Source organism: Lampetra fluviatilis, chromosome 62 (assembly GCF_964198595.1).
Source record: "Lampetra fluviatilis chromosome 62, kcLamFluv1.1, whole genome shotgun sequence".
Taxonomy (NCBI): Eukaryota; Metazoa; Chordata; class Hyperoartia; order Petromyzontiformes; family Petromyzontidae; genus Lampetra; species Lampetra fluviatilis.
In genome coordinates, this window is record NC_136336.1 from 5,620,633 (window position 1) to 5,631,854 (window position 11,222).

The 11,222-nt window shown below is 44.0% G+C and overlaps 1 protein-coding gene across 1 annotated transcript in view; it reads left to right on the plus strand.

Annotated features, from left to right (window-relative positions):
- LOC144951398 (uncharacterized) overlaps positions 1–11,222 on the plus strand; it is a 493,651-nt gene that overhangs the window by 45,654 nt on the left and 436,775 nt on the right. The window lies entirely within an intron of this gene.

Below are 11,222 nucleotides of genomic sequence, written 5' to 3' on the forward strand. Positions count from 1 at the left end.
GGTTTTTTTGTTTTTGCACTTCCGATGGCTCAACAACATCGTGAATTTGGAATCCATAATAGAGCATTCTGGGTTAGATCATTTATGAAATAAAAATATATTAAATAATAATGTATTAAATAAAAATATATTTAGTTATATTTGAAATAATATATTAAAGGATCATATATTGAGGAAACTCTTTGGTTCTTTAGGTAAAATCACGTAGGTGAAAAAATTAAATAAAAAAGTTTTTATTATAATTTTTTTCTTCACCTCCGTGACTTTACCGAAAGAACCAAAGAGTATGGATCCTTGCAGTCACGAAAACTTCAAATCTAGAATATATTGAGTATATTATTTAATAACATAAAATGATAAACATTTAATCATATATTTAATAATATATTAAATTATAACATATACATAATATTATATTTAATACTATATTGGATAATTAAGTACTATAATGAGCCAAGAATGTCTGTGTGTCCGGCGCGTGACGTCAATCCACGTCAATTCACTCATTAATAATCATGAACAGGTGACGTCCTCCAAATGGTGACGTCACTCCTCATGGAGGGGGGGGGGGGAGTCGCCTCCTCCCCCCTCCTCGGCGTCAACTTACAACCCTCACTACAAAGGCAGAAAGAACCCTCACGTCACGTGATCTCAGTAACGCTGTTGAGACATCGAAGTAAAAACGACGTCATGATGAACAAGGGATTATAATCTTTAAATGAAATAGGTCTGTGTCATCGCGGCCTTACAAATTGCACACGAATGGACGCAATTAATATCACTTCACCGTCTGCTTTTCGCTTGCAAGTTTCAAATTTACTGCAATACACCCGTTCTTGGACGAGCAAAAGGCTAGTACAGTATATTAAATAGCACGATATTTAACAATATGTATAATAATATTTTACGTAACATTACATTTGTATTGTTTTATTTAATATAATGTATTAAATAAAGTAATACATTATTTAATCAATCTTTCCCAAAAACTCTCTACTTGAATATTGGTCGCAAAATCACTACTACCACGTGTTGAATCGCTATTGGAATTACGCGCGGGGGCCACTGGTGACGTCATTGCTGGTGACGTCATTGCTGGTGACGTCATTGCTGGTGACGTCATTGCTGGTGACGTCATTGCTGGTGACGTCATTGCTGGTGACGTCATTTCTCACTCGGACGCGGGCACGTGGGCGTGAACTGTTGGACTAGACGACATGACGTCATTCAGTGCGGTGTGGTTGCGTGGGGGGGTGATTGGGAGTGGGGGTCGGGGGTTGCGAGTGGGGGCCGGGGCTAGCGTACAGATGGGCGTGGTTTTGTAAAAATGGGAGGGGCTTGTCAGTTTGGCCCAACGTGTTGCCGTTTGAGCCTCTCCCATGGAGGATATTCAGATTCATATTCTTAGGTTTTTTCGGTAAAGTCACGTAGAAGGAAAGTAATAAAATAATAAAAATTAAACATAATAAAAAAGGTAAACAAATCACCCAAACAAACACAACAACTAAACCATCCCCACCCTACCAGGCAAAGCCCCACTGAGTTTGACATTGCAGCTGTGTGGCCGGTGCGGGGTGGAGTGTGCTGCTGTTGTTGATGTGGAGGAGGCTCGTGAAGGATGCTGCTGCTGGGCAGTCGGAGGCAGTCGCCCTCCAGCAACAACGGAGGGCAGAGGAGCGACGCTCACAACAACGAGCAGAGCGCCGGGTGGCTAAAGCACAGCAAGTTAGCACAGTAGGGGGGGGGGGGGCACAAGTGGTGCATCAGCCACTCATCTCGGTCATCTCAGTCAGTCGACCCGTGGCACCTGCAGGGTCTGCCCCGTGACCTCCCTTGCCAGCGGGCGTTGGACACTTCACGTGGTAGCCTCAACGTGCACCCAGCCTGGCACAAGCGCCGCGGTGACGTCACCGCCACTTGAGTGGCGAATGGCGGTTGTTGTTGTTTGTTGTTGTTGGTGGTGATGGCGACGTCGCCTTGCGTATTGCTGCTACTCGTGCTGCTACTGATGCCGCTTGGTGGTCGCGTCGTAAGGTCAGTGACGGATTGTGAGTGATGGAGGGCAGTGGTTTTCTACACGAATTTTCAGACGAGGGCTGTGTGGGTGGTGGTGCCACTTGCCCCGCGATGAGACCTCATTAAGTGGTGAGTGAGGAGTGCCCCCCACCACACATTATTTGAAACCATTGCGGGGTTTGTGACACCAGCAGCACCATGATGGTGGTGGTGGTGGGTGTTTGCCACCTTCTGTGTATTGTCGGGGAGGGAGGAGAGGGGCCTCAATTAAGGCCACCAGGGGCCCACCAGTGGCCTTGCGATGATCAAGATGAGGCCCACGCTGACACCCAAATCCGGAGTTGTTGACGAGGAAAAGGGGGGTAAGCCCTGCGGTTACCCACGCACGACACCGCTGGCTGAAGGGCCACAGCGTTTTAAACAATTGTTAGGGTTTGACAGCAGCACGATGATGATGATGTGGTGGGGGGTTGTCACTGTTTGTGTTGTCGGAGAGGGCCTGCACGTCATGGGCCACCAGGGGCTAGTCAGTGGCCCCAAGTGGGGCCTTGCACTGAACAACTCTGTTTCACCTGAAGACGGAAGCTTGTGTTGCCTCCGAAACGTCGTGATTTTATTGTTTTTATTTTTTTATTAATTTTAATTTCATTTTTTACCCACGTGACTTTACCGAAAGAACTTAAAGAGTATGAATCCTTGCAGTCACGAAAGCTTCAAATCTAGAATTGAACAACTCTGGTTTAGGAAATGCCTGCTCACAACAACGAAGCTTTAACGCTATCCTGGGCAGCTACACGTATCCGTACGAATACAATCACTGTCATGGCCTCAAGGTAAAATGTGTAAATGCGAACCAACTTGCGACGTTCAAACTTTAGTTTGGGCTGCCCCGTTGTGTCAGTAAGTTGCAAGTACAGCAAGTAGGCCGACAAGATATCGCAGCGTATAAGGAGAATTTCGATTTAAGGCTTTCGTGACTGCAGGGATTCATGTTCTTTACCGAAAGCACCAAGAATATGAACGAGATAATCTTAAAAACCCAACAGTCAAACGCAGCAGCAGCAAGGACCCCTGCTGAAATATTGTATTTGAGATATACACAGCCGTCAAACTATCACGGTTTACCCCGTATTCTTGTACGTTGAGATGAAGTTTTTAGGTCCATACGGCTTACAGGCGTTTCAATACGGAATTTATTTTCTATTTGTATTTCTCTCTTGTGATGAACGTTGAGATTTAGAAGCGGCACGGGGGTGACCAATCCATTCTGAATTGGTCTGTAATAAAGTAGGGCACTGATAAGGGATTGACAGGTTTTTTCTTATTGTTATAATTGTGAATATTATGAATGGGGCACGTACAAGATTGTTATCATCATCATGCTTACGATTCAGTTGCGTATATAGACAGATCATCGAATCAACAAGTGAACGGTCAGATACGTACAGACGGAGTTATAAATTACAAAGGTGGGTATGAGTTTAACCGCCATCACAACCGTCCATAGGCGTCGCTAGTTACGTGATTAAATAACTGCTGTTTTATCATGGGACCTCCTTTGCCAGTACCAAAATATGAGAATAGGTTTTCCCCTTTTTTATGGCAACAAAACAGGTGTTAAGATTTCGATTGAAAGCTTTCGTGACTGCAGGGATTCATCTTCTTGGTTCTATCGGTAAAGTCACGTAGAAGGAAAATAATAAAATAATAAAAATGTAACATAATAAAATACAATTCTCACGACGTTTCGGCCACAACGCAAGCAGCCGTCCTCAGGTGAAGAACAGGTCTGTCGGAAAGACAGCGTCTGAATGAACACCACCAAATATGCTAAATTCCTCTGTTGATATGCACATTCCTTTGTCAAGGCGCCCTTCCTCCCCTAACCCAGCTTAAATATACGCTGCCAAGCTTGGTGGCGTTCATTCAGACGCTGTCTTTCCGACAGACCTGTTCTTCACCTGAGGACGGCTGCTTGCGTTGTGGCCGAAACATCGTGATAATTGTATTTTATTATGTTTTATTTTTATTATTTTATTATTTCCCTTCTACGTGACTTTACCGAAAGAACCAAGAAGGTGTTAAGATGTTAAAACACCAAACTGAAACCTTTTACAAGGAATCATGTCTGCATTAACCACAATACTTGTGGTCAGAATGCAAACAAAAAACATACTCTGATAACACTGGTCAACACACTTTTTTTGGCATAAGGTATTCCAACGGTCTTAATGTAATTTTGGGGTGCTGATTCCAAATCTGGCATCAGTTTTTGTCTATCACATCAGGTTTTTGAGATATCAAATATTGCATTTTCAATAAAAACTGCAGAAGAAAAATATTAAATAAATGTGGATATCTACATAAAATGATATTATAAACACACTATCCTAAAAACACAGCACCATATTTTAACACTAAAGCAGTCACTGACTCGCAACAACTTGCATTCATAAGTGACAGAGTTAATTTCGGGTAAAATCAATGAAAATGGGGTATGCCGATAGTATAAAATGAGATGTGATGGAGCAAATCTGAGATCAGATTTGGAATCAGCACCCTGAAATTAGTCTATAACAGCTGCAAAAGTCCAGGCCAGAAGAAAATGTTTTTTTTTAGACCAGTGTAATATATGCTTTGTCTTTGAAACTGATTGGTCCACACCAGACAGCTTTCTTTTCAGCCTCGTCTCAAACGGTGTTAACCAGAGGACGCTTAAAGGCGTACAGCACAAAGACAATGCATGTGTTATCAGAGTATGTTTTTTGTTTGCATTCTGACCACAAGTATTGTGGTTAATGCAGACATGATTCCTTGTAAAAGGTTTCAATTTGGTGTTTTAACATCTTAACACCCGTTTTGTTGCCAGAAAAAAGGGGAAAACCTATTCTCAACTGCTGTTTTAATTTAGCTTAATTATCGATCCGGTTCATTCTGGGCACGTCCATGACCTTATGTAGGCCACGGAATATAAAAGGTTAAAGGTGCAGCCCTGAAAGTTCTTACACCACTGCGGGCGTGAGGGCGTCCATTCGAGGGAAACTCCAAAGGGCCCCTGCAGATGTTGCCGTATTTAGGTCTACTCTTCCACGCTGGCTAGAGTACCCACACTTTATCCCACTAGACCACGTACGGATAGACCACACGAATGTTACCCATTTATACAAGCAGGATGATTTACGTATACGTTTGAAATTTGGCAAACAATATTGATCGTGATACTCCGACTGATGCTTGATACTCCGACTGATGCTCCTGCTGTTGTGGAGTGACTCATGCAGCCAGCTATGGCTGCAGAGTTTGGTAGTACATGTTGTTTACGTCGTTTATTGTGAAAATTCGGTCACAGTTCCTATGACCACTGTTTCATTGCTTTTATGGCTTTATTTTGGTGATTTTCGAAAAGTTTTTTGGTTTGGCCATGTTTGTTTGTTGTAGTACAGTTAGACTGATGGCCTTAATCTAAGTTGTCTTGTGGTTGTTGTTGTTTGACTTGCATCCCGCTGGGATTTTTGCACACAGTGTTGGTGTACGGTGCTTTTTCTGCAGTATTTTGCTGTCTTTTCTTGGATTTTCTGTTTGCACATAGTCACTTTAAGATGTTTTCTTGTTCATGTTTTTGTTTTCTGTTTGTTGCGGTTGCACCCGATTCAAGAGCCGAATGGCTCACAGGGCTATACCTAATAAATGAACTTGAACTTGAATCAATGAGCTCTATGGGGGAAACATAACAAAAAAACATTGACCAAATGCTGTTATCACTTGCTTTTTTCAGCTAGATTGGAGCAAGATTTTGAATCGGATTTACTGGATAATGAGAAAAAGAAAAACAGCCACGCATCTTTGAACAATGACGACTCCCCCAGTCTGATTAGAGGCCAGCAGGGGTCTTCTCAAATACATCTACCGACCCCTTCGACAGGCCAAGAACCTGCCGGGTTGACATTGACTCGGCATACGTATGATGATAACGAACGAGTAAAAGTCTTCACGCCATCTCACGTGTCTCAACGTTCCGTGAGACGCTCAGGCGCGGTGCAGAAGGACATTCTGAAATCCCGTGCCGCAGACGTCGATTCGACGCACGGATCGGACCTCGCCGGCACCGATGCCGGAGATGACAGCGACAGTGATGACTATTCACAAGTTGTGATGTCTGCTGCTGATGATGTTCAGTCTGCCATGAGTTCTGACTGGGAGCCTGCCAGCGGTTTTGCTCCTGCGGCCGTGCCACCTTCTGGATCACAGTTCAGGATTGTGCCAATGGCCAGCCCTTTTGACTTTCCCAAGCAAACAAATGAAGGTAAAATAATAATGAAATTAAATATTTTTCTTGTGAAATACAGCGTGCTTCGTAAAAATGTTAACACTTATGAGAATTTGCAACAATACCGCAAGAAATGTGCCTCCGGGCTCTGGAGACCACCTGGAGAAGATTCCAGGCACGCGTTGACAATGATGGCGAACAAGTGGAGACTCTTTGACTTTTTGAAGCTATTGACATACATTTTTTGTTCATGTTACAGTGTATTATCCATTATTTTTTACATTAAAAACGATAGTCCCTTATAAGTGTTAACATTTTTTTAAGTGCCCTGTATACCACTATTTGTAACTGAATACAGAGCATTTAAGTCCCAAGACTCAAACTCAACGAAAGTAATTCATATCTAAGGGGACCTTTTTTTGGCAGTTTCAAATGTTATTAACAAAATAATTTAGCTTCACCCTATCTGGCTGCTGAGAAGTGCAAGAACAGTTGTAGTTGGTGCATCGTTTAGCCACGAACGACGGTAACCCTACGTATGTTTTGGTTCTGTTTACAGTTCCTGTCTATTTCCATCTGCATTCGAAGGAGTCGTTACCCTGTGGGGTTTCCGCCCTCGAAATGACCGCTGAGCCAGAGTACCTGTGGCTTGACCAAAATGACCATCAGATAACAGGTGATCATTGTTCCTGATCTGTCATGGAGTTCTCTTCATTTATTCGTCACTTTTCTCCCCACAAATTACATTGTCGGTGTCTTCTAGGCCCTTGGCTTTCGCCGTCTGAACACTCTGCTGTTTGCAGGTAGTACCGAGATGAGCGTTACAAGCGATGGAGATCTAATATTCAAGACGGTTACCCCGCGGACAGCTGGCGTTTACACATGCGTCCTTAAATACGCAAATGCCGATTTGAATTATGCATTTCACACAAAGTATATGGTCTACGGTGAGTATAAACACTGCGCATTTTCCTAGTAAAAGCTATTAAGGTGCATGTCGCCACAAAGCAGCCTAAAATAGTGATCTGAAACATTATTAAATACACCAAAGGGTAAAGGTGCAGCAATTCAATTGCTTGCTCACGTCACTGCTGGCGAAAGGACCTCTCCTAGCGTGAGCTCTTGAGAGCCCAGAGCCTTTCACGCTGGCTCGACATCTACCGAATTACATGCTACTTGCCGATCAACCAACTGCGGTGCAACCATTTATACTGCCGGTTGGACAGAGGCAGGGGGCTTTAAGACATTTGCAGCAGTTTCAAATGCCATGCCGGGAGATGACCCCGGCAACCTCTGGCTTGCAATTCCATCGCAATGAACCGTTACACAATGGCAGGAGACCATTAAATGCACACAGTCGTGAATTCACAAAACAGTATTCAAGGTTTTAACGCCACAATGTAATGTGTGCTATGTTAATGAGATCTTAACCTGAGGGGGATGCAGTACTGTGTCCAAGAGACCTGGAATGGCGTATTTGGTATACATCTTACAGGCCCTTGCACGACCTTATTCAAGGCATTTCACATCGTATTACTTAAAAGGGATCGATAAATCATGTCCCGTGAGCCAATATACATTAGTGCTTGAATGAATCGCCCAGACCTGACCGGTGGAACAGTGTGAGAGTATCTCAGGGGTGAGACCTCTGGTGAAACAGGAAATTGATGTCATTGTTGATGTGTTAAGACGATGACGGCTTACTTAAAATGTCTCCTTTGCATCGAATATACGCGCGCTCACTGCGCACAGCTTAAAGTGCTATCGTAAGCCTACGGTGGCGTCACATTATTTACTGTATCACCCCGTGCCATCGCTATCCTTCACCATCCTGCGATGCCACATTGCACCTTGCTCCGGCTTGCAAGCCGATCTCATTGCTCCGTGTCTGCGGTAGCTGCGGTTCCCTCCTTTGGCTGCTATTGCATCGCCAGTCTCGCCCATCGGCCAACATCCGTGCGAGCGATGTGTCCTGCCCAATGCCAATAACGTCCCTTGTGAGTCAACATCATTGTATACGAGTAACTCTACATGGTGGGAAAGGGATGACTTTACTCTTCAACGTGAATGTAACCACGTCTAAGCCGCAGCTAATTCTAACACATGCCACGTGAAGATCTGCGCCTGTTATTCAGCAACTTGACAAAAACTGGCGTTGTGTTTCAGTGTATCACCCGCCGTACCAGACGATGTACATCCATGCCAAATACCGGGCCAATGCTTGCAGCTCCAAGGACGTAGTAAAGCGTGAACAGTGGATCCGCTACGAGCTGAACTCTCTTCTTGTCAGCACAAACTGCATCGTCCAGAATCCCATTTGGGAATGCTACGAAATAGGCAAACCCGAAGCCGTGGGTTGGAAGCTGACAGTGGAGTACGTTGCTCATTTTTCCTTCATGGGTAAGGCTGCCGCGGCGCGTTGACGACAGTGCCGATCTGAGTGAGAAAATCGAGAAGCTTTAGTCTTGAAATATCAAATAGTCTCTGAAATGGCCAACTCCCACATGGGAGTTAGACTGATAAATACAAATGCAGGATGTATTTGTGCTTAAGCCGATGTTGCAGACTAGGAGGCCTGCTAACAACCAAATCCCCCCAAAATTACACTAAATTGAGACCGATATAAAAAAAATCTTAGAAGATAAGCAGGTTGCAGCCTGGTTGGTACTCTGTTGCGAGACTACCGGGGGAGTGCTAGGAGTGGTAGGCTTTGCGTATGAGGTGGTGAGATGGCAGAACAGCGATTGTTTGAATAAAGGTGGACAGACCCATTCCACCAGGGCCCATGCCAACTATGCTGCATCACTGATTTTGCCACTCATGCATATCCAGCTTTTGAATCTCAAGCACAGCTTATGCTCACGTGGTAGTCATTGGCTAAGTATCGACACAAACGTAGCAAGGCGGGGCTGGTGAGCATGATCGTCTACGTATTGTGTTTATTTCATTGATCTTTTGTTTATTTAACAGTCTATCCTTACGGTGATGGCTGGAACAAGTATTGCACTTCTGATGACTCCATCTCCTGCCAAACTAAAACGAACACGCGCCTACAAAAGGTGACAACTCTTTGCGTGCACATTGACGGTACCAGCGATGTGACATTTTAATTCTAGCATACATTTGTCAAATGCACATTTCATTTGATAAGTTTTGCATCGTTCACTTTTGAATCGATAGGACATATTTTTCCGTAATGCATTTCCATGAGTATACACCTGTGCTTTGCGTTTTTGCCCTTGTGCGTCTGTGCAGGCCTACAGTTTAATACAAGCGTTCTTTAAAAAACAGACGAATGGGGCCTTTTCCGATCAAAGCTTGACTCCATTGCTCTTTTACATGAAAGGCTCAATGCAAGGGTTGAGGATAAGCCACTGCAAGCCAGGTTTCGGGAAGAACTACACGAGATACATGTGTGACCAATGCTGCGGTAAGAACATTACAGTATTATTTAATGCTTCAGGCTCAAATCTTCGTCCGTGTTGGAGAATTGGGCAGGATCATTCTTCACGACTCATGACGTCATGTCCACGCCAATATCGGCATTGGCGGCTTTGGTCCATTCACTGGATGGCGAGATGTTAACTACCTCGCCTGGTATACAGGATGTTGTGGGTTTGATTCCGACCCTTGGCGCCGGCTGTATTGTTTTAGTTTTTGTTGTAACGTTCTTACCCCGTGCCCCGACTGGAAATCTGTGAAAAAGAGCTCTATTGCTCATCAGATTCCTCCAGTATAAATACATGTTCTGATTCTGTGTGTCACGTGACACTACTTTTGACGGAACGAAGTCACGTTAAAGCATTACATGTTAACGATCTGAATACCTGAAATATAACCGAAATTATCTTTAAATACCTGAACATTTAAAATTCGAAACTCATCCTCGATCTTCAGGTTGGACAGATGCCTTGCGGAAAAAGCGACCGGCTTCCAATCAGAAAGTTACGATTTCAAATCCCGGTTAGGGTATGACTCGGTCCACCATCTCTCTGGGGTTGATCAAATGAGTCGCACTTCATGGGAAAGTCAACAGTGGAGAGATTCGCTTCCATCATTGGCTCGGCTGCAAACAGGAGCTGAGCCCCTATGCCTGATTGCCATTCTAGAAATAAATGTACGAACCCTAACGCGCACGTGCGTGTCTTTTGAATGTACTTGACACAGTTGTTTGCGATCCTGGGAAGTTCACATCCACAGCAAACACCTTCTGCCACTCGTGCCTGATTGGCTCCTACAATCCGCACTATGGAGCAGCCGTCTGCGTCGATTGCCCACAAGATTACGTGACCCTTAAAAGAGGCAGCACATCCCCAAAAGATTGCGTATGTGAGTACAGGTAACCTGGCGAGTGATTTAAAAAAAATGTAGACTATTTACCGAATTCTCAGGATTATTAAATGCACATTTCCTATCCCCCCCCGCCCGCCCTGTATTTTAAAGTGAAGGTGGTATTTCGATTTAAAGCTTTCGTGACTGCAGGCATTCATCTTCTCGGTTCTTTCGGTAAAGTCACGTATAAGGGAAATAATAAAATAATAAAAATAAAACATAATAAAACAATTCTCACGTTTCGGCCACAACGCAAGCAGCCGTCCTCAGGTGAAGAACAGGTCTGTCGGAAAGAGAGAGTAATTTTGTTTTATTTTTATTATTTCCCTTCTACGTGACTTTACCGAAAGAACCAAGAAGATGAAGGTGGTATGTCTGATAATCTTAAGCGCGTGTGACCAAAAATGACTTAATTTCCAGCACCACAATTTTTTGGGGTGCGGCTTTCGGTTTACCGTCGTATAATCTGGAGAATATTGTGAACGTGGTTTTGTGCTTTGGTTTGTGATCACTATGAGGGTGTTCCTAATTAATCTGGCGTTGTGGGCTTTATTGTCATCATAGCCACGGTGGCTAGATGTGAACTACCTCACCTGGTATACAGGTC